General features: G+C 39.4%; 1 pseudogene; it reads right to left on the bottom strand.

The window, feature by feature from the left end:
• The window catches only part of LOC123839273 (glycoprotein-N-acetylgalactosamine 3-beta-galactosyltransferase 1-like), a 58,103-nt pseudogene extending 47,087 nt beyond the window's left edge, over positions 1 to 11,016 (bottom strand).
• Positions 11,017 to 27,612: the final 16,596 nt, after the last annotated feature.

Below are 27,612 nucleotides of genomic sequence, written 5' to 3'. Positions count from 1 at the left end.
ATCAAGTAATATCCTATTTGTCCCTGTTCCTTGCCTCTACATTCCCCATGATCCGTGAACCAACACCACAGGTCACGTTGGGCCTGGGGTCCCTGTTGTCATTCTGGCTTCGCTGCTCATTTGATGGTTTAGTTATGCCCACCTTGTCTTTGATGATTAAGAGCAGCCCCTGGGTCGGCATCACCTGCATCCCTGGGGAGGCCAGTTCCACAGTGATGTCCCTCTACCCACAAAGGAGAGACACCACGACACTTCTCTATGGTGCCAGGACCCTCCTCTCTACACATCCTTTTTTATTACTTTAGTAAAGGAACTGTTCTAAGGCCCCTTCCAGGGAATATGCTCATCTCATAGTTCCATACTTTACCTCATAAATCTATTCCAAAATGTCTACCTGCTCTAGACTGAATGTCTGTGTTACCTCCAGATTTGTACATTGAAACTCTAACCCCCAATGTGATGATATTAAGAGGAGGGGCCTTTGGGAGTAGTTTAGGTTTCCATGAGATTATGAGGGTGGAGCCCTCCTGACTGGGATTAGTGATTTTATAAATTGTGAGAGGGCTGGCTTCATCTCTCTGCTCTCAGTTATGTGTGGATATAATGTGTAGGCCATCTGCAGCCTTCAAGAGGGTTCCCACCAGAATCTGAGCTTGCTAGCACCCTGATCTCAGACTTTCCACCTTCAGAACTATAAGAAATAGCTTTCTATTTACAAACTACCCAGTCCATGGCATTTCTGTTACTGCAGTCCCAAAGAACTGAGATGCCACCTCAGAAACCCTTCACATCCCTCCTTCAACACCCTTTCCAGACAGTTTGATCACCTGCGCTCTCTTTCTTCAGCTTCAAGGAGTAGTCCCTGCTGCATATTAGGGTCAGTTCCTTAAAGAGAAAGTGTAAGAGAGAGCCCACAGATAGATGCACTTTCCCTTATCAGATTTCCCTTTGCTCCCTATCCATCTGGACCCTAAAAATCCATCCCGGGCAAGTTTTCCCAGGCCTTGACTACATGTATTAACTAGATCTGACATTCTTTTGCTGAAAAATCCCTTTCCTCCTGAAGCTGTGATAACGTTTCCCTCGTGGGCCCACTGAGAGTTCGTTCTAGTTATTGGTTCCGAGGCAACAGGGAAGGTGGGGCAGATTCTGGAAATGGAAAACATTGTCTCTCCCAAGGCATTTCACTCCCACTGGGCCTTTAACAAGCCCTCCATCCCAGAGAAGTTCCTCTTCTCTAGCAAGTGGTGGTGGAGCACCTCTCAATCAGAGAGTGGATGGGAATCTGGGGTTTCAGGGTCCTTAAGTACATGCTCTCAGACGCCTGCACTCAGTGTCCAGGATAGGAGGATGCTGGCCCCAGGGAGTCAGCCTTCTCTTTCAACTCTGTTACTTTACGTTCACCTTGGAGCCCAGAGCTGTGTCTTCAGCACCATCCACCCTCTGGCTACAGGGCAGAAAGATCTCTTTAAATGTTACCAGGGAAACGTCTGGCTTTCACCCCATGCTCTGAGGTGATAGCTCAGTAGAATGAGTCTGTAATGTAATTCCCTCAGTGTACTGATCACACTTAACTGCAGCCAAATTACTCCACAGCCCTTGGAAACGGGCATTGTCTCCACGGTTTTCAATGCCAAAATACCACACAACCCAGTCAATCCCCTCCTAATGCGTCACCACTAAGCTTGTTGAGCACAACCTCCTCTCAACACCAGCAAAGGGGATCTTGTTGCCATCCCTGGTGGGTAAGCATTCTAACTCTTAAATCTCATTCTGAGGATCCCCTTCCTGGGGCTTTTTCTGGCACCAACTTTCTGAGATTAATTACCCCTACAGCAGAACCTGAGACAGAGATTTCAGTGCAAGGAATTTATTGTGAAGGTAATTCTAAGAAACAAGCAGTAGGGGAGTGGAAAAGTGAGACAGTTGTGTGTGGGAGGGTGGGGGGTGGGCAGTTAAAAAATTATTATCAAGCACTTTGCAATTGAGGGTAACAGGAGCTTTATCCTACTGGGGAACTCTTGGATGACAGAGTACACCCACAACCCAGAAGTATCCCACTGTAAGGGTAAAGGGGGTGAAGAATGCATGTGGCAATTCCTACTGGTCTTTTGTTAAAGACTGAAGGTTTGTTTCCCTGGCTCTTCAAGCATCAGATCAGAGAAACTCTCCAGCAAAGATGAAGGGCTGGCCTCTGGAAGCCAGACCAAGGTGCACGGAGCAGTATGGACAAAAGGATCTGCGTGGCCACTGACAGTGTTGACTACTTTTGGGTAAAAGACAACCTAAAAAGAAAAATGTGGCATTTTCTGAAATTATCACCTCAAAACATTTGTCTCCAAGCATATTACCCTAAGGCATATATCTGTCCTTGTCTTGTTGCTGTTAAAGTTTTCTTTCAGATAGACTCTCATAAATAGTCACCAATGAGGTTCATATACTATATTTTCATTTTCCTTGTACCTGTTATGAAAAGAACTTTGATTTAGAAAATTTCTGCCATTTGTTGGGAAGGCTAAAATGAGGTATAAATATAATTTCAAAATAATAAAATGGCTTATTGGTAGGTAGGAAGATGTTTGAAAAGGTTTATGAAGCCACAGGCACAAGAAGGTAAAAACTGGAGAAGACCAGTGATTTGCACAGACCAGTTTGTGCCTGATGGGCTAGAACAAATATACACAAACCCCCTCACGTGCACGTGTACACACACACACACACACACATACATGAACTCTCTTCTTTGAGAGGGAGAGCTCATTTGGTTTGCTCGAGAGCCTAGATGATACTGGTGGATGTTGAAGTAGAACCCAACCTCTCTGATCTGAGGGCACCAGAGCTGTGGTGCAAGCTAAACATAAACCTTGTTTTATCAATGAATATTAGAACCTTAGCATTAGAGAGGCAAGAGAAAACTTGGAGAATAATATAGCTCTGAATTTATACCTAAAGTTCTGGAGTGGTAGATAAGTTAAATGATTTGCCAAGGACCACCAAACAGCAGAATCAGGCAGAAAACTCCTATGCTCGAATTACTGCTTCTTTCTTTCTTTCTTTCTTTCTTTCTTTCTTTCTTTCTTTCTTTCTTTCTTTCTTTCTTTCTTTCTTTCTTTCTTTCTTTCTTTCTTTCTTTCTTTCTCTTTCTTTCTTTCTTTCTTTCTTTCTTTCTTTCTTCTTTCTTTCTTTCTTTCTTCTTCTTTTTTCTTTCTTTTTTCTTCTTTCTTTCTTTCTTCCTTTCTTTTCTTTCTTTCTTTCTTTCTTTCTTTCTTTCTTTCTTTCTTTCTTCTTTCTTTCTTTCTTTCTTTCTTTCTTTCTTTCTTTCTTTCTTTCTTTCTTTCTTTCTTTCTTTCTTTCTTTCTTCTTTTCTTTCTTTCTTCTTTTCTTTCTTCCTTCTGTAACACATCAAATAGTTTCCATCATTCTTTTTAGGTTTTTCTGCTCTGTGCTCTGGGACATATATCAGCACTAATGAATCTTCTCAGAGTATAGAAAAGTTGAACTGTCTTAACTTTAATCTGTGGCTTAGCTATACCAGTTGAAATCATCATGGGCACTAGAATTCTCTCTCTTGTTCTATAAGATACATTTTATGTGATGTATGTTTTATACAGAAACACAAAGCAAATGCTCAAGAAAAATGGTCGGCTGCTCAATTTTGAAAGGAACTGCAAGTCATATCCTTATGTAATGATCAAATACTTCCCAAAATTCCCCCAAATATTTCTATGTACCGGAAGTTAGTTGTATTGACTACAGCTCATACCAAAAGTGCCATTGGCAAGAATTTAGAAATCTTTGTTATATAGAGAGTGTTTTAATATTTGTTGTAATGGTATTTACACACAGCAATGCACTTGTAGAATATTACTAGCTTTAGGCTTTCTCTAAGACTGAACAAACGCAATTCCCAAACTCCCAAAGCAATTTTTAAGCAGAAGAGGAGACGGTAGACCTGGAGCCAAATGTAGTAGTTATCCCATACTAGGTGGAAATCAGAATTGAATATGGTAGGGGTCAAACACAATTTAATAATTGTGGCACAATATGCTGACCGCTATTGCTTTGACATGCTGGGGTAGAGGGCAAGCAAGACCATGGTAGTGGAAAAGAGGACTGTCATTGTGATGTTCTCCAGACTCAGAGGAAGAAAATCACACCATAGCAATCTTAATAATAAGAAGATACAATATCTATTAATCACTTACTACTTGCCTGTTAATGAGATAAATGTTTTACATTTATATTTTATTTACTCTTTGGAAGAGGTCTATTAGTTAAAGCTATTAATTGCTCTACTTTTGCCCAAGAAAATAAATAACAGGCAGATCTGGGACTAAAGTACCATTATTTATAACTTCACAGTCATTAACTAATATGATATGGTGTCTTTCATATAGAGTCCTAGTAATCAGTTGTTGATGATTTAAATACAGGATAAATAATTAAAAATATAAACAATAAAATCCATAAGTAACTTATTAGCAACTGAGACTTGTCTACATTTGTAGACTCAAGGTTATACAATCTGTCACAATTGAAATGTTTTCTTTCACCTTGGGGTGGGTCTTAGGAAACTCATTAACACATTTGTTTTATGGAAATATTCTGAGTATGAGGAAAAAGTTTAGCTTATTATTGTGTATTTATGTAACTGAACAGGAGTGTTTCAAATAATTCTATCTAAAATTACTCTGTATTTCCTGATTTTGTTAATGTTGTTTTATTACATTTTTAAAATCTTATAAATGGTCAATTTGACACAATAGGAATTAAGTTGAGTACTTAACTTCTGGAAATATAAAATCTGTTAGGGAGATGGATGCTGGTTCCACAGAGGTTCTAGAAGTCCTTGTGGGACCTGAGTCACATCGTCCTTTTCCATATACATTTAAGAGTTTTCACGGATTTGGCAGACTCATACAATTTGTTTCCCTCTAAATCTTGTAACTTTCACATTTTATTGTGTGGTGCAGCACGCATTTGTTTCACATAGAGGGCAGCTTTATCCCTCTGAATTGCAGATTCTCTGCAACTGGTACAGCCTTTCCCCAGACAGACAAAACTGAGCACAGTCCAAAACATTATAATAACATTTGTCTCCGATGTTGATGAGGGCCAACACATATTAATTTGTCATTTGCTGCATATTTATCAACCAGATTGCAGACTATTTCCAGACTGAGGCAGTTAAAAGCCTTTATTAAAAATGATGCTTTTGAAATCTAATTTATTTCAGCATGCATATATTTTTATTTAATATTTTGTTTCTGTCTTGCAAGCTAACAATGTTTCGAAAGTGTCAAGCAGGAAAGTTAGGCTTTACAAATTTATTATTTTTTATTAATTTGTTTGGGTACAATGTTATTTTATATCCTAATTTTGCTGTTTTTTTTTAAAGGAAAGTACCCGTGGTACTGGTACCATGCTCTGGTTGTTACCATGACAATCATAATTTAAGGAACTAAGCCTAAGACCTTTATAGTGGGATATTATCAGGCAAATAGGATGCACAAATGAATCAAGGTAAGCAGTCAAATAAATATTTGAACAGAGCTTTTTGTAACTACACAAAGAAGCAAAAGGGTAAGTGTAAAGTTTGTTTATATATGTGGCTAAGCTAATATCTAGAATCGCGTCAATTCCTGGGTTATTAAAAAAGATATATTTTTGTAAAGTATAGTGTAGATTTCATCTATTCATGCACCTTAAAGTCCTTTTGCAGGAAAATGATTGTTGAGACAAAGAATTTATATATATATATATACACATATATATAAAGAAATCACATATTAAAAAATTCAAAGAGATGTATGTTTGATGTTTTTTGGTTAACAAACTAAAAGCATCTTTATAGGTTGCCCAACCATGTTACCCACGTACTTTTACTGTGACCTGAATAACTTTTAACACTGGTTTTGATTCCCTCAATATAAGTTTTTAACCCCAAATGCTATATATTTTCAATATAATATTTACTGAACCCTTCTTTAAGGCACTGCTCCAGATTCTATAAGGAATATAACAACTTAGAGATTCAGTCTTTCTCTATCATGAGCTTAAAATATAGTGAGGAAATAAGACAAAAATAAATAGGGTAACAGAAACATTCCAAATTAATGGCAGAAATAATAAACATTACAGGAATTCAGATGAATTTATCAAGCTAGGATGTCCTGGGTAAAAGTTGGGAAGAATAGAAAGGGTTTACCTGTTCTTCTCAAGAACTCTGTTTGGTTCCCGATCCTGCTACTTATTATCATTTTCTCATTGACAGATTTCTCGTTTTTTCCCCCTAAGATTTATCTATTTATTTGGAGAGCAGCTGTGTTAGTCCGCTAGGGCTGCCATAACACAGTGCCACTGACTAGATGGCTTCAGCATAGAAATTTATTTTCTGGCAGATCTGCTGACTAAAATTTCAAGATCAAGGTATCAGTAGGGTTGGTTTTTTCTGAGACTTCTCTCCTTGCCTTGGAAATGGCCATCTTCTCCTCCCTGTGCCTTCATAAGGTCTTTCCTTTGTGTGTGTCTATGTCCAAATTTCCTCTTCTTCTAAGGACACTAGTCATATTGGATTAGAGCCCTCCCTTCCCCTCAGTGACCTCACTTCAACTTCATTACCTCTCTGAAGAGCCTATGTGGTCACATTCTGATTTACTGAGGATTAGGGCATCAATATATGTATTTGAAGGACGCAGTTCAGCCCATTACAGAAACAAATACTCAAGTCAGGTGACTGTTATAATATTAAAAGATGGTATTGTCTGTGAAAGTACATTGTAAACTGAAAACGATTAACACAGGTTAAATGGTGCATTAGGCAGGGTCTATAAAACCAGCGCTGTGACAAATAAATCTGAAGGGCTTAAGACAATAAATATGTACTACAAACTCGTGAAAAATCTGGTGCAGGCGTTTGTAGTCAGGACATGGGGAATTGAGGACACAATCATTTTCTAGGGTCTTGATACCCTTCACTGGAATCTATGCTCCAGCTGGGAAATGAAGGAGAGAGTGGGAAAGGCCTAGCAAACAAAGTTTCTAAGGTTGTGCTAATACAGCTGCAGCTGTCACTTCCACTGCTTTACCTTGGGGAGGACTGAGCCAACAGTCCTAGCAAGATTCAAGGAAGCTTAGTAATGTAGTTTAATGGTGAACTGAGGAACTGAGAAAGGGAGAACATAAATATTCCATATGTTGGTGAAAAATTAGGAAAAATATTTTCACAGACTGATAAAAATGTAGTCAGTCTCTGCCACAAAAGTTATCAGTCTATATATTTTAATTGGACTTTGAAACATAAAGAGGAATCCAATAGATGAAAATGGGACAGGTTTCAATTCAAGAGACTGGTGTGATCAATGAGTAGAAAATAAGACACTTTAAATGGAAGAAATCCAATGTAGAGGTGAGAAGTCTGGAGCCAGGGGCCCTGAGTTTATATCCCATCATATGTTAGCTGTGAAACACTTCTTGCTAAGTTATCTAACCATGCTGAACCTCACTTCCTTCCATCATGAATTCTTCATGATAACACCTTACAGGTATGATTGTAGAAGACCTGATAGGTATTTTTTGTGAGAATTAAAATAGAAAATATGGGGGCACTTGTGTGGCTCATTTGATTAAGCATCTGACTCTTAATTTCTACTCAGGTCACGATCTCAGGGCCCTGGGATCGAGCCCCATGTCAGGCTCCACGCAGAGTCTGCTTGAGATTCTCTCTCTCCCTCTCCCCTCTGACCTTCCCCTGATTCTTCTCTCTCTAAAATTTTTTTAAATAAATGAATTAAGATAAATAAATAAATAAATAAATAAATAAATAAATAAATAAATAGAAAAATAGAAAAAATAGAAAATATGGGTTGTGTACTCTACATATTGTCTGTTGCTTTATAAGCACCTAATTAAGATTCAATAACATTAACAATGTTAAATAGCATCAATGGACATAGATCTACTACCCAAACAATTGTATTGTTTTTTCATGTTTTCCTATTTCCTGATTTGGCCCAACTTAATATATGTATAAACCAATTAAGTTGTAACAAAGACTGTAAAGTGAAGGTGGGACAAGTAGCTTGGAATGTCTTGTTAGCTATCCAGAAAACTAGCAGGTTTGGCAATAGTTAGGGTTTCTGCTTTTGCTAATTGTGATAGTTTACAGTTCAGATGGGCCAGAGCAGTTTTCAGAGCAGGTTATGCAAAATGGTTTCCCAGGGCATGTGAGGTTATTCTGAGAGAAAACTGTCTTGGCCACACTTTCCTGCCTCATCTCACTCAGAACACTCACAAAGATTGACTGCTTAGTTAGACTCACAGAGAGAGAGAGAGAGGTTCTGTCAGTGCTAGGCTAATCTGGAAATCCAGTAGACTCACTGACAAAAATTCAAGCTCAAGATCAGTCTCTTTGCCTGAGGAAATTTTAGGATTTCACTATAGCCACTTTTTGGCATTAGAGAGAACGTTGAGGACTAGATCTTTAACCAAAAGACCTGGTAGAAAGTAACTGAACTCCAAAACCAGCACAGCAGAGCATCATTTGCCTGAGTACTTACCAGAGAAGCATTCGGGACTTCCACACCGTTCAAATCAAATGTCAACACTATGAATTCCACTCGGAAGTGGAGAGGCAGGCTGAGTGGCTCTAGAGCAAGCTGGCATGTGCTTCTCAAATCCCACGCCTTCGAGTTATAACCACCGCTCTTGCATACCAGCTGGGGCTTCTGGATGTCACTCAACATTAGCATCCCAGAGCAGATTGTTATAATCAGTTCTGCATCATTTAGGGCCCAAACTTCGGAAAATCTGAATAAGCCTATGATGGTATATCTAGAGGTCATACAATTTAATAAGACACCAGTTATTACGTATAGACATGTTTGAAAACAAATCTACATAAATTTCCCAGAATTCATATTGTGACATGCAATATTGTAATTTAGATAACTTCTACTTACTCAGTTGAACGTATCCAAATTGTTAACTAATTTTGATGACTTTTGAAGGTCCTAAGTGTAACTGTGAATTTTAAAATTATAATTCTTGGGTAATTCTTCCTGTGCTAACACTACTAGGGAACAGTCAAATCAATTAACCCAAGTTGAAAAATTTAAAAGACTGTGATAAAAATGTGCTTCCTTTCTCCTGGATAGAAAGTGTTGACTTAATTTTACTCACAATTAGATGTCAAAAGGGCATATATAAATTTAGTAATATTTACATTGTAAAAAATATCAAAAGGCAAGAAAATACTTCAAGCACATTGAACCACATCAAATGAATTTTTTTTACATTGCATTCATCCATCATAACAGTCAAAACATATATTTTTAAACTCTATTTTTGTCACGTGTTATGGGAAATAGTGGAAAACGTATTATGAAGTTGAAGCTTATTAACCCAAAGCTACTAAAATTGGCAGATGGATACTTTATCCTGAATGCTGAGATAGCTTCCTTTTCTGGCTCAAGGGCAACTATTTTTTAGGCCAAATAAGTGTATCTGCTTCAAACTGATTCATTTACGAAATGCTTATTAAGTGGCTAGTTACATGCCTGGCCTTCATCAAGGCAATAGGAATATAACAGTAAACGAAACTCCTTCATGAAGCTTACTAGTCATTGCAGAGTGAAAATAATCATATATGTTCATAATATGTCAGGTCATGGTAAGCAGGCTTCCACCAAAACGTGTTCTTTTTCTTTCAAATGTACCTGAGATGTGGTCCCTTTTAGTGATTATTTCTCACCAATGCCAGGTAAGCAGAAGTTACGTGTGGCCACTTCTTCTCGAGCCTTACACAGTGGTTCTCTACTCTCTTCTCACCTCATCCATGCTGCGTGTAGCCATGACAGTACATAAGGTGAACTGCAAATGAAATGAGCCTCTAATTCTGTGTCCCCATGAAAAGAACAGCCATCCAGGGACCAGGAGGAACATCCATTTTGGACTAATGTGTAGAAGCGAAATACATTTATGTTTGAGCCATTATTTATTGAGTGGCCTGTTTTGTTTTTTTTTTTTTAAGATTTATTTATTTGTTTGAAAGAGAGAGAGAGAGGGAGTGGGGGGAGGGCCAGAGGGAGAAGGAGAGAAAGAGTCCTCAAGCAGACTCCCCGCTGAGTGCGGAGCCCAACTGGGGCCTCAATCCCGGACCCTGAGATCTTGACCTGAGCTGAAATCAAAGGTCAGAGGCTTAACTGACTGAGCCACCAAGGTGCCCCTGAGTGATGTGCTTTTAACTGAAGTTTAACTTAGTAAAGACTACACATGGGGAAATAAAACAGAATAAGGGAAGAGGGGATGCTTAGGTGGTTGGGGTGTGGAGGAATTTAAGGTGGTCAGATGAGCCCTTGTCCTAATTGACTGTGATGAGTAATAGAACGTGCCCTTAGGCCATCACCCTCCACTTATGTTGGGAAGCCACTTGCTCCCCGAATCGCCCCTAGAACTGCTCAGGCCAGTCCTCCCTCACTCTCCTGGTTCAGCACCTTCTTATGGCCTCTCAAGGGTATCTTTCTCATTGGCAAACACTCATGCTGTTACTTCACCCACCTTAGAATTCCATCTGTACCCTCACCCTTTTCCTCCAGGTACCTCCTTGTTACTCTCCTTGTCTTTATAACAGAACTCCCAGAAAATGCTGTCCATATTCCTTCCCTGCCTTCCTGTCCTTCTAGGGATGCTCTCTAAACAAAGTGTTGCCCTCTGTGCTGAAACTGCCTATTTCAGGTTCACCAAAGATCATTTCTTAATCTTCGCACTCTATAGGGTCTGTCAAAGGCATTTGACATTTGTCTCCTCGAAACAGTTCCTTCATGTGGCTTTCAGGATGCCATACTCACCTGGCATTACTTCTGTTTTTCTTCCTATTTCTTCTCTTTTGTTGTGCTTGTTCTTCCTTATCTCCTGTCCTTTTAATGTGGCATTGCCCGGTGCTCGGTCCTGGAGAATCTCCTCTTTCCCATGTATCTCCACTCCCTTGCTTATGTCATTCATGTCAGTAATAGGCATGCTATCTACATGCTGATGATTCCCCAACTGATATAGCCTACCCAGATCTTTCCCCTGAACTCCAGATTGGCATATCCTTGTCCACTAGGGAGTCCCTGAGTTTCCACTGGTCTGCTCCTCCCATATTCTCCTCTTCTTAGTTATATGCACCCACACTCTTAAAGGCATTGATGTCAGCCCTGACTTCTCCATTTTATTATCCCCAGGCTTTTATTCCAACTTGTCAGTTAATTCTGGCAGCTAAATACGTAGAATTCCAGCATGTTCTGCCATCTTATCTCACCATCACTTATCACCAAAACGCTACAATACTTCAACAGCCTCCAATCCAGGCTCCTGGCTTCTGCTATTGCCCCTGCAATCTCTTCTCAAAAAATCAGCCAGAGGGATTCAATTAAAATGTCATTCCCGTGCTCAAATGTCTTAATGCCTTCCCAATTCACCGAGAGTAAAATGAAAAATCTTGTGCCTGCAAAGCCTGCATGATTGGGTGCCTCTTACCCTTTCCCATTCCTCTTTCCTCTATTATCCTCATTGGCCACCATACACTGGCCTCTCTGGTGAGCCTCCAATGTGAGAATCACCAGGTTTACTTCTCTTGGAAACCAGGTGTGTCAAAATGGCGAGCACCCTCATATTCTGTGGATTTTTATTCAGAAGTCATCTTCCCAACGACGCCATTCTTGGGCAACCTATCTAAGACTGTAACTCACAACTCTGACAGTCCATGCCCCTTCCTTCTCTGATTTGTTTATTCTTTAGTATTATTATTAACATATGAAACCCTTGTGTACACCCCCCCCCCCCCACACACATGTTTATTGTCTGTGCTTTTTTATAAAGGAGCTCTGTGTGAGGGCAGGACTTTTGCTTGTTTTTTTTCACTACTACATCCCCAGTGCCCAGAATGTAGTCCATAGAAGATGTATAATAAATATTGATGGAGTAATTGTGATTGACTGTAGTAATTAGGTGATGCTATAAATTTTACATATAGAGAGTGTGAATGCTAGGTTTATATAAGAACAATGAAACCCTCAGCTATGTTTCCTTCTACATTGTTGTGTTACTACACACTAAAATACCTTTTTTAAATGTAAACATGTATAGTTTCAGTCCACTGTGTTAAATTTAGTTTATCAGAATACCCCAAACATATAATAAACATTTTAAATTAACTCTTGTATTTTCAGTAAGCCATATCCAACCGAAAAGTAGTAATGGTCATCAGTGCTAAAATGCGAAATTGCAAACTTGAAAATTTAACAAGATAAGTGATCGAAAGGGAGTATCTTTTTTTATAAGCTTTACTTCAAAACAGAATTTAATCAAAATCGGCCCATATATGTCCTTACATAATTTTATCCCAATTCCTATCCAACCCAATATCATACAGGATTTCAAATCATTCTAGAATGGAACAATTCACTTTTCTATTGATCAACTATGATTTCTGATTATAGTGCTCCTGCCTTTCTCCATTTCAATGACTCTTCATGGAAGAATCACAAAATAACTTTCTGCAATAGTGGAGCTGCCTTCTGCAGTTGTGTTTTTTTTGTTGTTGTTCGTTTGTTTTGTTTTTTGTTTTCTTGAAGTGGTCATGAAACATTCTGTTACGCATGCTATTTTCTTTACATGTATTAGGAGATGAAAGCAGCCTCTTTGCTGTATGCATCACTTTTTTTTATGCCTTAAAATGATAACCCACAATTAGAATGCTCCAAATTAAATTAGTTGGTGCCAAATTGAAAAGTTAAAATACTACATCTAGGGAGGGGTTGTGAAAAAATCTTCATAGGTTATTGCACAGTACTCAGTATTAGGTATAAATGCCAGACATTCAACGAGCTCCTGTTTGTGTTTATTTCTTTTTGATGTAGGGGTCCAAATAGAGATGAGAAAACCAGTCTAAATGGATTTCACTCTAACACCAAAATGAGTTGTGTCTGAAATTTTGTTGCTACACCTCTTGGGTTTCATCAAAAAGAAAGATGGGGAAGAGGTTAGAGCATTTTCACTCAATCAGACAGTGGTAGTAGAGAGAGCAAGAAGCCTGCATCCGTGAGGGGCTGTGTCTTACTGCTCCGTGGGCCCTGCAGCCATTTTAAAAAGGCTGAGGAGGGGGGCGCCTGGGTGGCTCAGTTGGTTAAGCGACTGCTTTCGGCTCGGGTCATGATCCTGGAGTCCCGAGATCGAGTCCTGCATCGGGCTCCCTGCTCGGCAGGGAGTCTGCTTCTCCCTCTCCCGCTCCCCCCTCTTGTGCTCTTTCTCTCTCTCAAATAAATAAATAAAATCTTAAAAAAAAATATAAAGGCTGAGGAGGGCATCTCTGAGCATAGGTGGCTACTAGTTCGCCTTCAGTAGCAGCCCAAGCATTTAGTCTGAAAAGGAGGCCAGGTGGCCCCTAAGGAATTATAGAAGGAAACCATGTAAAAGTTGAAATGAGAAAAACCTGGGGAATAAATACAAAAGCATGTGTTCGCAAGGGCGAGCGCTCCTAGGAATGCCACCTCAGCAGAAATCTGGTAACTAGGTCAGGCAGAGAACGGTCTTTCTAGTTTAAATGATTCTTGCAAAAATCTTCCCTATCTCTTCCTTAACCTTCAATTCTGCTGTATATTCAAATGTGCAGAAAAAAAAAAAAGAAGTATAAATTTGGGAAACAGACTCAAATTCAGCAAATTTTATATTCCATATTTATAGAGCCTTTAGCTTACAAGTCCCTCATCTGGTAAATATATAATCCTCAAGCTGAAGTTGACAGCTGACTGAAGTTTTTATTTTCAGTTTGATAATTCATCTTCAGTGTAATTTAGATGATGCAACGATATAACTGCATTAGCAGATAGTTTTGAAATAATATTTTAATGTTTCCTTCAGATATTGCAAGAACACTGGTTAAATGTTCTATTTTAACTCGCTTAGATTTCTGAACATGATATTATGTGTCAGTTGATGGCAAACAACTCACCACGCTTGACTCATGCTTAAAACCTTGTGCTAATTAATCAAGAATAGACTACGGATCCTCCCGCTGATGACCTCGTCAGCAGTGGGTATATTTTCAAGATGAAAAAAAAAAAAAAAGGTGCATCCTAATTATAATTTTTTCCGTGTGGTTTTCTCCTTAAACCAGCATGCTGAGACCATGGAGATAGACTGCCTGGGTTCTTAGCCAGGGGAGAATAACTCACATTCATGGAACAACGGTTAATGCCAGGTACTCTGTAAAACACTTCATAAATGAATCATGCAATTAGGTTATCACAACGATGCTAAGAGGAGAGTACTACCACTCTTCTTATTTTACAGAGAAACAGACCAAATCTTAGGAAAGCTACCTAACTTGTTCATAGCAATACACCTAGTGAATGGCACAGGATTCAAACCTGAATCAGAAAACTGGCACATAGTTAGCTATTGGTAAATATTGGTTTCTTTCTACTTACACAGATTTTAAAGTGAATTTAGTTTTTTAAAGATTTTATTTATTTGAGACAGAGAGAGAGAGTCAGGGGGAGGGGCAGAGGGAGAAGGAGAAGCAAGCTCCCTGCTGAGCAGAGAGTCCAATGCAGGGGCTGGATCCTGGGACCCTGGGATCGTGACCTCAGCTGAAGTCAGACGCTTAACCAACTGAGCCACCCAGGTGCCCCTATTTTAAAATGCTTTCTAAAGCAAGTTTTTTTTCCTTCAAAGCTTCCTTAATGAAATAAATGTTACAGATATAATTGGAGTTCTATTCGTTGTCTACCTGGACCTATTTCTCTCTTTCATTACAAAAGTCACATTATGTTAAGTATGGTGCATTCTTTTCCAGGCTAATTCCATAGAGCATTAACGTGCATATTTTTCAACTTGTTTTTTCCACTTATCATTACATTCTTAGAGTTACTCAAGTTGTTCTGTATTTCATTGCATAACTATATCAACATTTAACCATTCCATTATAAATATAAAATTAGATTGTTTCCATATTTTACTATGCAGATGATTCTGTGGTGAGCCTACTTGTCACTTTAGGGACACATACAAGTTGAGTAAGTTCTAGAGTTCTGCTGAACAACAGAGTGACTCTGTTTAACAATACTGTGCACTTGGTTAAATAAGAGGGTAGATCTCACGTTGAGTGTTTTTACCACAGAAAAGGGGGAGGGGGCAGCAGGGAACTTCTGGAGGGGACGGATATGTTTATAACCTTGACTGCAGGGATGTTTTCACATGTGTTTGCATATATCCAAACCCATCAAATCATATATATTAAATAAGTGTTTTTTGTGTATCAATTATATCAGGTTAATTAAAAGAAAAGACATGCAATTTTTAGACACAAAGTGTAGGTAGCCACTCAAGATAAGCTTCTTGCTGGAACATTTCTTTAGAGAGATGAAGAAAGTCTGATGTGATATAGGGTATATGCATTTCCAGCTTAGCAGGTGACTGTCACCTGATTGCTGTCCCAAGTGTTAAGAATAAAGGGCCGCATTGGACTTCCTTTTCTTCACATCATCACCATCTTACATGCCATGCCAGTTTGCTTGCTAGCTTTTTTTTTTTTTTAATTACTATAGAGGTTGTGATACTGTATATAATCAATGATTTAATTTATACCTTCCTAATTACTATGAAAGTTGAGAATCTTTCCTATTAGCTATTTAAGATTCCTTTTCCATGAACTTATTCATTTATTTATTTGAGATAAGATCAGAATGGGGTCAAGAGGAAATGATGAGTAAGTAGTTCAATATACGGGAAATGAGTTAAAGGGTGGGTTGAAACCAGAGAAATTAATGTGGGCATCATCGGCATAGAAATGGAATTTACTGCAATTTAGATAATGTCACACAAAGAATGAGTAGTGAGAAAAAGAGAAGGAGCCCAGGAATGATTGAGTCTTGGTACTTAAACATTTAGAAATCTCAGAAAAGAAGGCATAACCACCAGAGAAACTGAAGGGGGGGGTCGGATACAGATAGAAAAATGAGAGTAAGGTCTTCAAGAAGGCAAAAAAGTGATTTGAAGACGAAGGAGGAATCCTGCTGAGAGGATAAGAAAGATGAAGAGCAACAATTGTCCATTGGGGTTTGCATTTAAAAAATCACTGATTGAGTGCAGACTGTTGAATGAGTACAGACAATTTTCTTTTTAATCAGGCACAATTTATGCATACCTTCCCATCTACTTTGCCTTACCTGTTTCTTGGGCTCTTGGCATCTTGGTCTTAGATAACTCATAGCTGCCACCACTCGTGGTCACATATCCTGGCTCACTCACCAGAGGCTTCTACCTGGGTAAGTGTCATGTGTAGGAAAGTTTCCCTTCACTTCTAATGCAGAGGGAGCCAAAGTGATGCTGTCACCCCTACCCTACCCGAGAGAGGCACCTAAGGGAATGACCCGGACCCTTGCCATTACCTGGGGATTCAGATGAAGTCCCACACTTCAGGACATGTTGTTTTATTCCCCAGTAGCTTCCCAAAGGTCCAGATGACGCAATACACCATGTGGAATTAATGATCCGGTAACACAGTCTTGCCCAGAGAGAAAGAGATGTAAGGGAACCCACAGATAAATTCCTCTCCCATTCTTCTACTAATGGATTGCTCCCAGATATGGTGTTTCTTTTTGGCCTGTTGGAGATACACTATGCAACTGAGCAATCAGCTATGTCTCATTAAGCTGCTTGATAATACATAATCTTATATCTGTTTTCTCTTCTTTGCTTCATTTATTTTCCCTAGGCATCCTTCCTGAGATTGCACCCTCCATGAAAGACTAGTTTTTAAGCTTTGCACTCAGCTTCCATTTCCTAGCAGGTTCTGACATCTTTCAAAGAAAGCAGAGAAATGGACCTTAGCTTGACAGGGACATGGGCTCAAGCTCTTCTGTTTTGTTGACTTGCATTTTGTGATTGTGAAGGATATTGAGCCATTTGTGTTAGCTCAGGTGATGATCCAATAGATACGTGAGAAAATTCACTTGCAGAAACAACGTTCCTGAGTAGATGTCAGAGCACAGGGCCCACCACACAAATAGGGCACATAGCTGAGACAGGAGCAGAGAGATCCACCTACAGAGACTGAAGTGAAGTCAGGCCTCGTGAGTATACAACTAGGAGTATTGGGAGAGGGCTGTGGAAGTTCTTTCCTGATTTGGCCATAATCACATTTGAGAGTTTTAATCTTCGCAAATGAAATTATTTTTATCAGACTCCTATTGCTCATGTTAGGTCTGAAAGTAATTCTCTTTCCAAGAGAAAGCTCATGGATGAGGTTCTAAACATTCTCCAGGTATAAGATGCAAAAATTGAAAAATTCTCTTAGATAAGAATTGGCTTTATTCCCAATACTTTTTGTGGGTTATGCAAATATTTCCCTTATCAACAGGAACCTGCCACTGTTTCACTGGTAAAAATAAAGAATAGAATACTGACATCATTGCAAAAGAAAGATACATTCTGATGTATATTGATCATGGCTTAACATTGGAAACAGGGATTTTTTTTTCCTACATTTCCACCCTAACCCCCACAAAAACATAACTCTTGTTTCCTAAGCTAATAGGACACATTTAGGCTTTCATGATTATTCAGGATTAACCATCAGATTTTTTTTTTTTTCTGAGGCAGAGTCAATATTATAATGTGAAGTGAGTTGTTACTTTCCAATCGTGAGTTACTAAAGTACTGAAAATGATTATTTTCAAAATATTTTTCTGGCATCTGTATTTTTGCAAATGAATATACCAGTGCCAACAAGTAGTCTGAGGGAGGGATACAGAAGTACAGAGGTACCAATAATTATGTTCAGTCGCTCCTAGGTATATTGGAGTCTTCATTTCTCTCCGCCGACAGCACTGACATAACCTTGCTTAATGAATGGCTAAGATACAAAGACTATATTCTTGCAACATCAGCCCTCTGCTGACATACCTTATCATTGCAATTTGTCTCACCTTTCCTTGTGTGTACTATCTTTCTGAAGTTTTATCTAGTCGACTGCCATAAGCTGCTGTTCTCAAACACATTTTTCAAATCTAATGAGAAAGGTGATTTTGGAAGAGAAAGTTAATGGCCTCTGGTGCTATCAGCTTCTCGGCCTCAAATCTGCACAGCTGTAGCATCAGTTGTCTTGAGATAGATGTAGCTGATCTTAAGTTTGCTTGGGAAACTCTGAGGCTAGTTCAAAGTGTGACACAGCCCTGGGAAGGAAGAAAAAAATATATAATTATCCTTTGGAATTCTGGGGAGAATGAAAGAATGAAAGTCACCGCTGAAAGTATATGTGATTTGCACTTGGGTACTAGATGTGGAGGGTAGTGAACTTTAATGCTATTTGATGGAAGGGAGAAAATGTAGGGGAGAATCAAGCAGGAAGAAATCACAGATCCCCTTGCTTTGAATGCAGATTGTGCATGGACAGACCAAAGGACAAGGCGACTGTGTTATGGCTGACTCTTCTCTGTCCCCTCCCTTCCTTACTGGCAGGCAAGGGCGGAGGGTTTAAAACAGAGACCCAGGGGCGCCTGGGCGGCTCAGTCATTAAGCATCTGCCTTTGGATCAGGTCACGATCCCAGGGTCCTGGGATGGAGTCCTACATCAGGCTCCCTGCTCAGCGGGAAGCCTGCTTCGCTTCTCCCTCTCCAGCTCCCCCGGCTTGTGTTCCCTCTCTCCCTGTGTCTTGCTGTCAAAAAAATATATAAAATCTTAAAAAACAAAAAAACAAAAAAACAGAGACCCATTTTGGCAGCATTCAGTTCCTAGACCTGATAATAAGCCCGGTCACTCTTCAGAATTCTTTGCATCCTGACTTTCTACTTCTCGATGCTACTGAAGGCAACTTGCTTGTGTGCTCAGCACCAAGAAGCCCTGGGAGGACATGGGAACCCCCACAGGGAGGCAACCCTGCTCACCCCCCTCAGCAGAGACTCAGCCGTGCACTCCCCGCTCTTGGCTGAGGCACAGCCCAGTGTCCAGACTTACATGCTCTTCACACTGAGAGTTCCTCAGTGAGATGTAATATTGGAGCCTTCAACTCAGATGTTTTATCTCCATGCCTTTATCCCATCTCTGTCACTTATCTTTAATATTCTAACTAAACTCAAGAAAAAAATTAATGGCTTTATTTGGCCTTCAGAGTGCTCCCAGGGTCCTGTAAACAGTGAATGAACCATGTCACGAAGTAGCAAAGTAGATATTGGAGTGTGGTTTATTTCCTGGAAGCAGAGTATTTTCCAGAGAACCCAGGATCCCTGTTATTCATGGTTTAAGTGTCTGTCCACCAGATTTGATCTTGTTATTATTCTTCCTGGGACATAAACATGACCTTGATTGTGATGCAAAGTTTGGGGCACGGTTTTTGTTCGTGTGTTTTGTCTTTTAGATTAATTAAATGATTAAATGTTTAACTGTAGCCCTGCATGAGTCCAGTAGTACAATTTAAGGAGTGTTTTTAATGCTTGACAAATGGTAATCAGCTCTATAAGATAACCTGGCCAATTACTGTATAAATGAGCTGCTTGTGAAGACTCTGTGGGAGACAATCTTCTCTAGGGCTGGGCAGAGTCCCCAGCTACGTACGGGGGTTTCCGTCCATTCTGCTGTCACCGGGCGGCAGAGTTTTCTCACTATAGGACACAAGGGTCAACCACTTAGCCAGAAGAATGTGTAAAGATGACAGACATGCATTACATAAAATTTCACAAGATATTTAGGAATATTTGAGGTAAAGATAGGCATAATAAAATATACTCTAAAGTTGTGAAAATAACCAGAACTTCAAACATGTAATGTAATAAAATAGAATATTTTACCTTGAAGTAAGGTTCCTTCCTTCCTTCCTTCCTTCCTTCCTTCCTTCCTTCCTTCCTTCCTTCCTTCCTTCCTTCCTTCCTTCCTTCCTTCCCTTCTTCCTTCCTTCCTTTCTTCTTTTCTTCCTTCCTTTCGCATCTAAAGATAAAACATGCGCAAACAGTAAGGTCACTGTGACTCTGCTGGGGTAGGTAATACCTATTCTTATTTCACCTGATTTCCTAATCTCTCAACTGTGTCTTTCAACTTAAGCTTCTTGACTCTCTAAATCTGGTGAATTTGCTATCATTCCATGCATATTCATTGACATAATGCATTTTCTTAGTGACTCGATGGCTCTACATAGAAGTTCAAAGAGTAATTAATCAGAAATTGCTTACTTCCTCTTGGGAAACTGCATCCTGCTCCAAATGCCTACTACATATTCCATTTGAGTACCAGGCAAATGCCCCAAGCTTACGATGTCTGAGATTAAAAAAAAAAAAAAAGGAACATAGATTTTGAGGGAAAAAAAGTGTGTGAGTTAGGAACAAAGGTTTGGAGTGAGATGACCCTGAGTTCAAGTTTGGTTCCAGCACTTTTTTACGTCAAGTTCCCCAGAAGCAGGCCCTGTGTTGACAACTCATGAGCAAGTGACTTATTGAGGAATTTCTCCCAAGTAAACTAGCAAGGGAACGAGGGGGAAAGGAAGGGCGGAAGGGAGAAAGAGAAGGAGGCCACCATGGCTCTGAGCTCAGGTAAAATATTGGTCTAGGTATTGCATCAATTTTTGTCTCAGATTTCAAATTAAACAAATTAGCACCATGCCTGGCACATAGTAAGTGATAGCTTTTGTTGATACTGTTACCAAAGAGAGTCTTATTTCTGTCTTTTCTCTCCCCTTCCTTGCTATACTCTTTCCCTAGTTAATTCCTTGGGAATCTTTCTTTATAGTGTTGCCAGACTTGTCCATTCCTTCCCATTGCCAGCATCTCAGGCTGAGGTACATTCTCGACCTCCCGCTTCGATGGACCCAGGACCTGCCTACCTCATCTCTGTGTATTCAGTACATGCTTCTCTAATGCATCTTGCAAGCAACATGTGGCCAATCTGTACCCCAGTAACCATCCATCCTGGTCAATAATTCTCACATTAATTTCCCAAGTCACATAGTCCGTTACAGCCCTTAGTGTGGAAGATCAATCTTTTCCCTAGTCTGGATGGATTAAAAGTAACCTGAGTATTTCAAGTTTTTGGTCCCCATTTTCCTCAGTGCTAAACCTATTTCCATCTTTTGACCAGGCCCAGGATTTTTGTTGGCCAAGACTCTATCTATTCTCTTTGGCACCTGGCTTTGTGTTCTATTAGTCTCAGCCCTCCATTTTTGGTCTAGAGATCTTGGAACCCTGGCTTTGTATCTGGAGGTCTGGTCCTTGCATGATAGCTTTGCTGAGTTACCTCGGCAGTGAGACCATAAAGTTGAGCTTACACAGAGTATCTCGTGGATGTTGGTGATTCTTAGATATGGTTCATGAACTGCCCTGCTTCACCCATCAATGTCTTTCCTAGCTTTCCTTCCTTTGCCAACATCATTGCTCTTTCTTCTGTAATCTGCTTATCTTGCTAATTTGACTTAAGTCGTGTTTTCTCTTGACTTTCTTAATTCAGTACATTTTCCGACTGTTCTGCCTAACATGCATAGGTGATTGATGTGGACTCATGCATCTTCCTCAATGGGAGATTCTACAACTGGTCTGCAGGACCCTAAAGGGCAAGGCAAGAAATAAAATGATCACCATATCCTGATTGTCTTTGTATTCCTAGGATCCACCATTGTCCCTGTGCTTAGAAGACAATGAGGATTCTGTGTGAAAGAATGACTATAACTCTAATATAACTCTAACTTCTCACCAGTCCACAGTTGGGCTTGCCTGCCTGTGTTCAGTCCCCAGTTCTGAGCACAGAGGCCAGATGGCACTTGGTAGGCTCTCAGTAAATAGTCATCCTTGAATTGATTACTTTCTCTGTACTGCATCTTCCACAATCTTAATAGCTCCCCTTCATGGAATGTTTGGACATCTACCTCTTAACTTTTTGAAACTCATTTAGCTCCCCCACCATCTGACTGCACTGCTCTGTTGTGTTTACTATAGTATTTTCAAAATATCAATCTTGCATGTTTGAGCAAGGCATCTTCTTCAACTTAAACTCAAGCCAGGGTCAGCTTTTAGGGCTTCAGGTCCTTATGAACTCCTGAACTTATGAAGATTCTGGAAACTGATCTTTTTGGTATATTCTGTAGATACCAACCAGTGCTCCAAACCTAATACTCCATCTTGGCTTTGATTTTAAGGTGTGTTTTTGCTTTATTGGTGACTTTTATCCAGAATGAACCTTTACTCTAGCTGACTTTGCTTTGTCACAACTACTTCCTCATGTCACATACCTCCATCTCCACAATTTTGGATCTCGTACTGTATCAGCATTAAAGGTTTTTATGCTCTTTGTTCAGTTAAATCACATCAAGTTCTTTTTTCAAGGGTCATATAAAAATTTGCTTCCTCTGTGACAAAGTCCCTGACCCCTGAATCATACAATGATCTTTCCTGCCTCCTACTTTGCAATTTTATTTTGTTGTTTGGTACCATTAAAATTTAACCTTGGACATTTCTTATTTATTCACTGTTTTATACTTTCTTTGAGAGCAGGGTCCATGGAGTTGTTTATTTATTTATTTATTTTTTAATCACTCATTTACTTGTTCAGTGCATGCTGGTAGGCCCTCAATTAATATCACTGTGGGGGGGGGGGCGCCTGGGTGGCTCTGTCGTTAAGCGTCTGCCTTCGGCTCAGGTCCTGGTCTTAGCGTCCTGGGGTCAAGCCCTGCATCGGGCTCCCTGCTCAGCAGGAAGCCTGCTTCTCCCTCTCCCACTCCCCCTGCTTGTGTTCCCTCTCTTGCTGTGTCTCTCTGTCAAATAAATAAATAAAATCTTAAAAAAAAAAAATCACTGTGGGCGCCTGGGTGGCTTAGTTGGTTAAGCGACTGCCTTCGGCTCAGGTCATGATCCTGGAGTCCCTGGATGGAGTCCCGCATCGGGCTCCCTGCTCTGCGGGGAGCCTGCTTCTCCCTCTGCCTCTGTCTCTGTCTCTCTCTCTCTGTCTCTCATGAATAAATAAATAAAATCTTTAAAAAAAAATCACTGTGGGGATGAATAAATTAATAAATTATCTCCAAATAGACTAGATATAGAAATATGAGATGGATATTAAATCCTTGAGATTAGAGCTAATAATAAATTTCTTGACTGAAAGGTAACATAGTTTTGAGAGAAAACTTGTAATCTAGTCAAATAGATCAAGATCTATTGCTTGCGTTGCAGTAAAATTTTGGCAGAATGACCAAGAATGATGAGCTTACACAGTGAGGTGTGTCAAGATACCGGGTGGCTCAGCAAGGAAAGCAGAGTCGGGGTCTGAGAAGAATATTGCTATTTGTGTAAGAGAAACGAGTCTATGTTCTTCAATTAAGAGTCCTCCTCTCTTATGATTTTGTCATTTTCCTGCTTCTTTATAGGATTTAGCCTAGTTAAGATGGACTACTCAATTTAATTCTATGCTCTATCTAACATAGGTAATAGCCATTTTGCTAGTTTAAGAAAAACTTAAATGGTCAATTAATGAGCAGTAGCAAGGATATGGGTATTAATATCAGTATAAATGTAGGAAACCAGGCAACACTAGTGGTGGTGTCCTTACCACACAGATGAAGCATTTCTTTATTTGTTTTTTGTTTTAAAGAATTATAGTTTCTTAATCCATGCAACAGCTCAACACATTGATTTGAGTTTTTTCTCAGTCTAATTTTATTACTTTAATCAATCTTTTATTTAGCTATGGTATTCTAATTTTCTTTTCTTTTTCTTGTTTTAGTGACTGCATGGTCTAATTATTTAAACATCTTTGTGAATTCTGTTCTCATTCCAGATTTGCCACATTTTTCTTTAGTCATTGATTCAAATATTAATTACCTATCGCCACAATAATGCTATGAAACAGGCATCACAAACCTGAATGATTTAAAGACAATGAACATTTATCTCATGGATCTGCTGTGTTGGCTGTGGTTTAGCTGACCTAGGCTGGAGTCTTTATTGGCTCTGCTACAGGTTATAGGTCACCTGAGCTTGCCCAGAAGCTTCACCTGGGCTCAAATTTTATTTATTTATTTATAATTTGGGGGGGCCTCAACTTACATGTGTGTGTATATCTATACGTATATCTATATCTGTACCTCTATCTATATCTATCCATCTATGACACCTAAACCTATAATATATGTAGACCTTTTCAGAAGTCTTCTGTATCCCCAACTCTCTCTTTATCCTATGGGCCTCGAATGGACATGACACATGGCTTTATTACCTTCAGTGAGCTTATTCACATAAATTAAAAGAGTACGTGCAATAGGTAAGTCTTTAATACCTACTAGATATTAAAAGGGAAAGAACCGTAATCGCATTATGTTTGTTTCCAGTGTCAAGAACAGATGCATCAACATCAATTTAAAATACTGACCCTGCAGCGAATGTTGCCAGAAGAAATTTGACCACACTATTTCACTTTTGAATGGGATTGTCCTTAACATTTAAGACAGCAGTGGACTGAGTTTCATATATATAGCCAAATATTATCCGTGCTCAAATTCAGGTGAAATTCAGCCTATTCCTTAAGTTTTTTTCTGTTCATTTTAGTCCTCCATGACCCCTGCTCCTTGGGCGTTTCCTGGCAATACATCTCTTTGATCCTTTCTGTGACTTTACTGTATTTTATCGTTGTGGTTGTTTTGCTTTGTTTTGGTTACTCCTAGAGCAAAGCTTCATTTAGTGTAATGTGTGTGTGTGTGTGTGTGTGTGTGTATTCATCGTAGCATGTAACGTATTTGTTGATTTTGATTATCAACCACACTATTCCAAAAAGAATGTTTTTATCCAAACTCGAAAAGTGATAATGACACAATTTCTGGAAAACACTTTTCTCTGATAGGATGAGAAAATGGTATACAAATTTTCTCTTGAAATATTCTTCTAAATATACACGAATAACCACAGCTCTATATTTATAGCAGACTCTCTTTTCAAATTACAAGCTCCACTGACAAATTCTTACTGGATATTATAAATCCTTACTGGACATCTCCATTTGATGGTCCCTTGAGACTTCAAATGAAGGGTCAATGCTGAAATAACCTCTTGCAATTTTCTCCCCCCTGCCCCAGTTAAGGAAATTTTCCTCAACCTACTTGGTCTCCAACTCCAGGGCTCCTTATTTCTAGAACATTTCCCAGTGACCATTACAATTCTTATGTAAATTAAATCTAATTGTGTATATCACCAGCTTTAATTTTTAAAATCAATATTTAGGGCAGATCTTGTTTTACCTGCTGGTAAAGCACTCTGGTACCTATATTAGTTTGCTAGAGCTGCCTTAACAAAACCCCCCAGGCTGGATGACTTAAGAAACAGGATTTGTTTTCTCATAGTATTAAAGGCTGGAAAAACAAGATGCCAGTATAGTTGGCTCCCCCTGTGGCTTCTCTATGGCTAGCAGATGACCACCTTCTTGCTGTGTCTTCACATAAGCCTTCTTCAGTTTCTTGGATGACCACACATTAATCTCCAAGGGCTCCGCATTTGCTCTTTGCTCTCTGGAGCTTTCTTCCAACCACCCTTTGCTTAACCAGGTCTTATCTTATATATCTTACATTCGTCAATAGAATCTTCCCTCATGGCCCCAATATAAATTAATTTCCTTTTTCCTTATTCCTTATTCCTTATTATCTTATAGCAACCTAACTTTTCTACCATAAGGCTTAGGGTATTTTGCATTTACAAAAGTAGTTGTGTCATTATGTGTATAAAGTTTATTTTTTCCACTAGATTGATAGATCTAGAGGGAAAGCACATTCTTCATTCCTCAACTCTATATCACAGCACCTAACATGTACAAAGGACTCAATGGATATTGTGGAATAAAATAAAGCATGGTATCCCTCCATCATGTCTTGGTGCATTAACAATCTCTGAGACTCAGGCTAAATGACTCCTGTATGATGCATTTCCTGATTTGTCAAGGCAAATTAGATCCTTCCTCCCCTACTCTTTGACCACTTGCACACAGATCCTCCTTATATACCAGTTGTGTGGGAAAGAAAAGCCTTCCAAAGAGATGGGAGAACCACATTCAGCCAAACCAGACCTTTAGCCACTGCACTTTGTGGAATAAATGCCCATTTCTTGCTCTGGTATTTGGTCATTTTCTTGTCCTTAATCCCAATGCCTGTTTCAAGAAGAAGAGAGGAGGACACAATCTCACTGGGCCTTTAGGAGTAACCAAATTGCATATTGGAGTCCATGGTAGACAATGTCCTTGGACTATACTTTCTCTTCCCATCTCATTCCATACCCTTTCTGGAGCTGTTTGGGAAGATTCTTCAGGACAAGATTCCTGTAAATTTGAAGGATATGGAATGAGAAAATCTCTCTTTTGGAGTCTTTACGTTCATCCTATTCTTACCACAAAGTTGAAATGGCCTAGAAAACACATGTCATAAAAGAATTTCTTTGTTATAAGTACTATAAAGGTGACATCCATTCAGCTGCTTGGAGTTCTTCAGAATTACTGCAAAATAGGGGCTTCCATTTTTGTTTAATATGAGAAAGAAAGTCACTAAAGCCTGCATTCCAAATATTGTGGAAGCCCTGGCTCCAATCCTGTAAAAAAATCCTGAAAATTTTGAGAAATCTCACATATTTCCTGGTCACTCTTGTCTCTGATATCCTTCTGGTTGTGAATTATTAATCGATGTTAATAAAGAATCTACCTTTTCTCCATAGCATCAATTTGCACAGAATGTCTTCCCAATATCTTTTCTCTCTAAATCATTATGTATGACAGCTAGAGGGAGATTGGATAGAGGTGTGATTGCACTGTAATGCCATGTTAAATTTCAGAATTAGGTATGCTTGCTCTGAAAACTCCTTAATTATTTCTTTTACTAGGAACTTCCCATAGGTTTTCTCTCTCTCTTTTTCCCTCCCTCCTTCCCTCCCTCTCTTTCTTCCCCCAGAGTCCCAGGAGCAATCATAAAGTCTTTTTCTGCAATTCCTCTAAGCATACGTCTTTCTCTTTTTCTTACCTCTAATGAAAATATGTGCTTCCCTTGGTACACCAAAATTCCATTAACACATATTGTTAAAGAAAACTCAATTGTTTTTTTACCACAAAAGATGTACTCGCTAAATCCAAACTTAGATTTTCTTTTCGTTTTAAAACAATCACATTATCAGTCATGACCTCCATTTTAGCCAGACCTCTTAGTCGTGAACAATAAAACATAGTTCAGGCTGATTTAAGAAAATGACGTTTGGACAGCACTTGCATCACAAGAATAGCTGGAGAAGCAGGTTCAAAACCAAGTAGGAGCCCAGGGAAGCTTTGCAGGCAGAGGCACTGCCAAAGTCAAGCCCCAGAATCAGTTCAGTGAGGAAACTTGCTTTTTCCGCTCAACTCTGGTGTCATAGCTTAACCACCATTGTCACTGGCAGGGACACTGGACCTAATCTCCACATGGGTTTCATGATGTCATGCCCACTGACTGTATCCCCACGTCTGTTATCGTGATGGCTGCAGGGTGTCACTAGGCTCTGGTTTGACACCCTGGGCAGAAGGGCCTGCGTGGCTGACCTGAGGTCATCTCCTAGTGCCCTTCCTAGTGGGAAGCAGGCTCCGCACCCCCAAATACTCAAAGT

The sequence above is a fragment of the Mirounga angustirostris genome, unplaced genomic scaffold (assembly GCF_029215605.1).
Source record: "Mirounga angustirostris isolate CCGP_5_RB_7025 unplaced genomic scaffold, mMirAng1.0.hap1 SCAF_3, whole genome shotgun sequence".
Classification (NCBI taxonomy): Eukaryota; Metazoa; Chordata; class Mammalia; order Carnivora; family Phocidae; genus Mirounga; species Mirounga angustirostris.
This window is presented reverse-complemented; position numbering and strand designations above follow the sequence as displayed.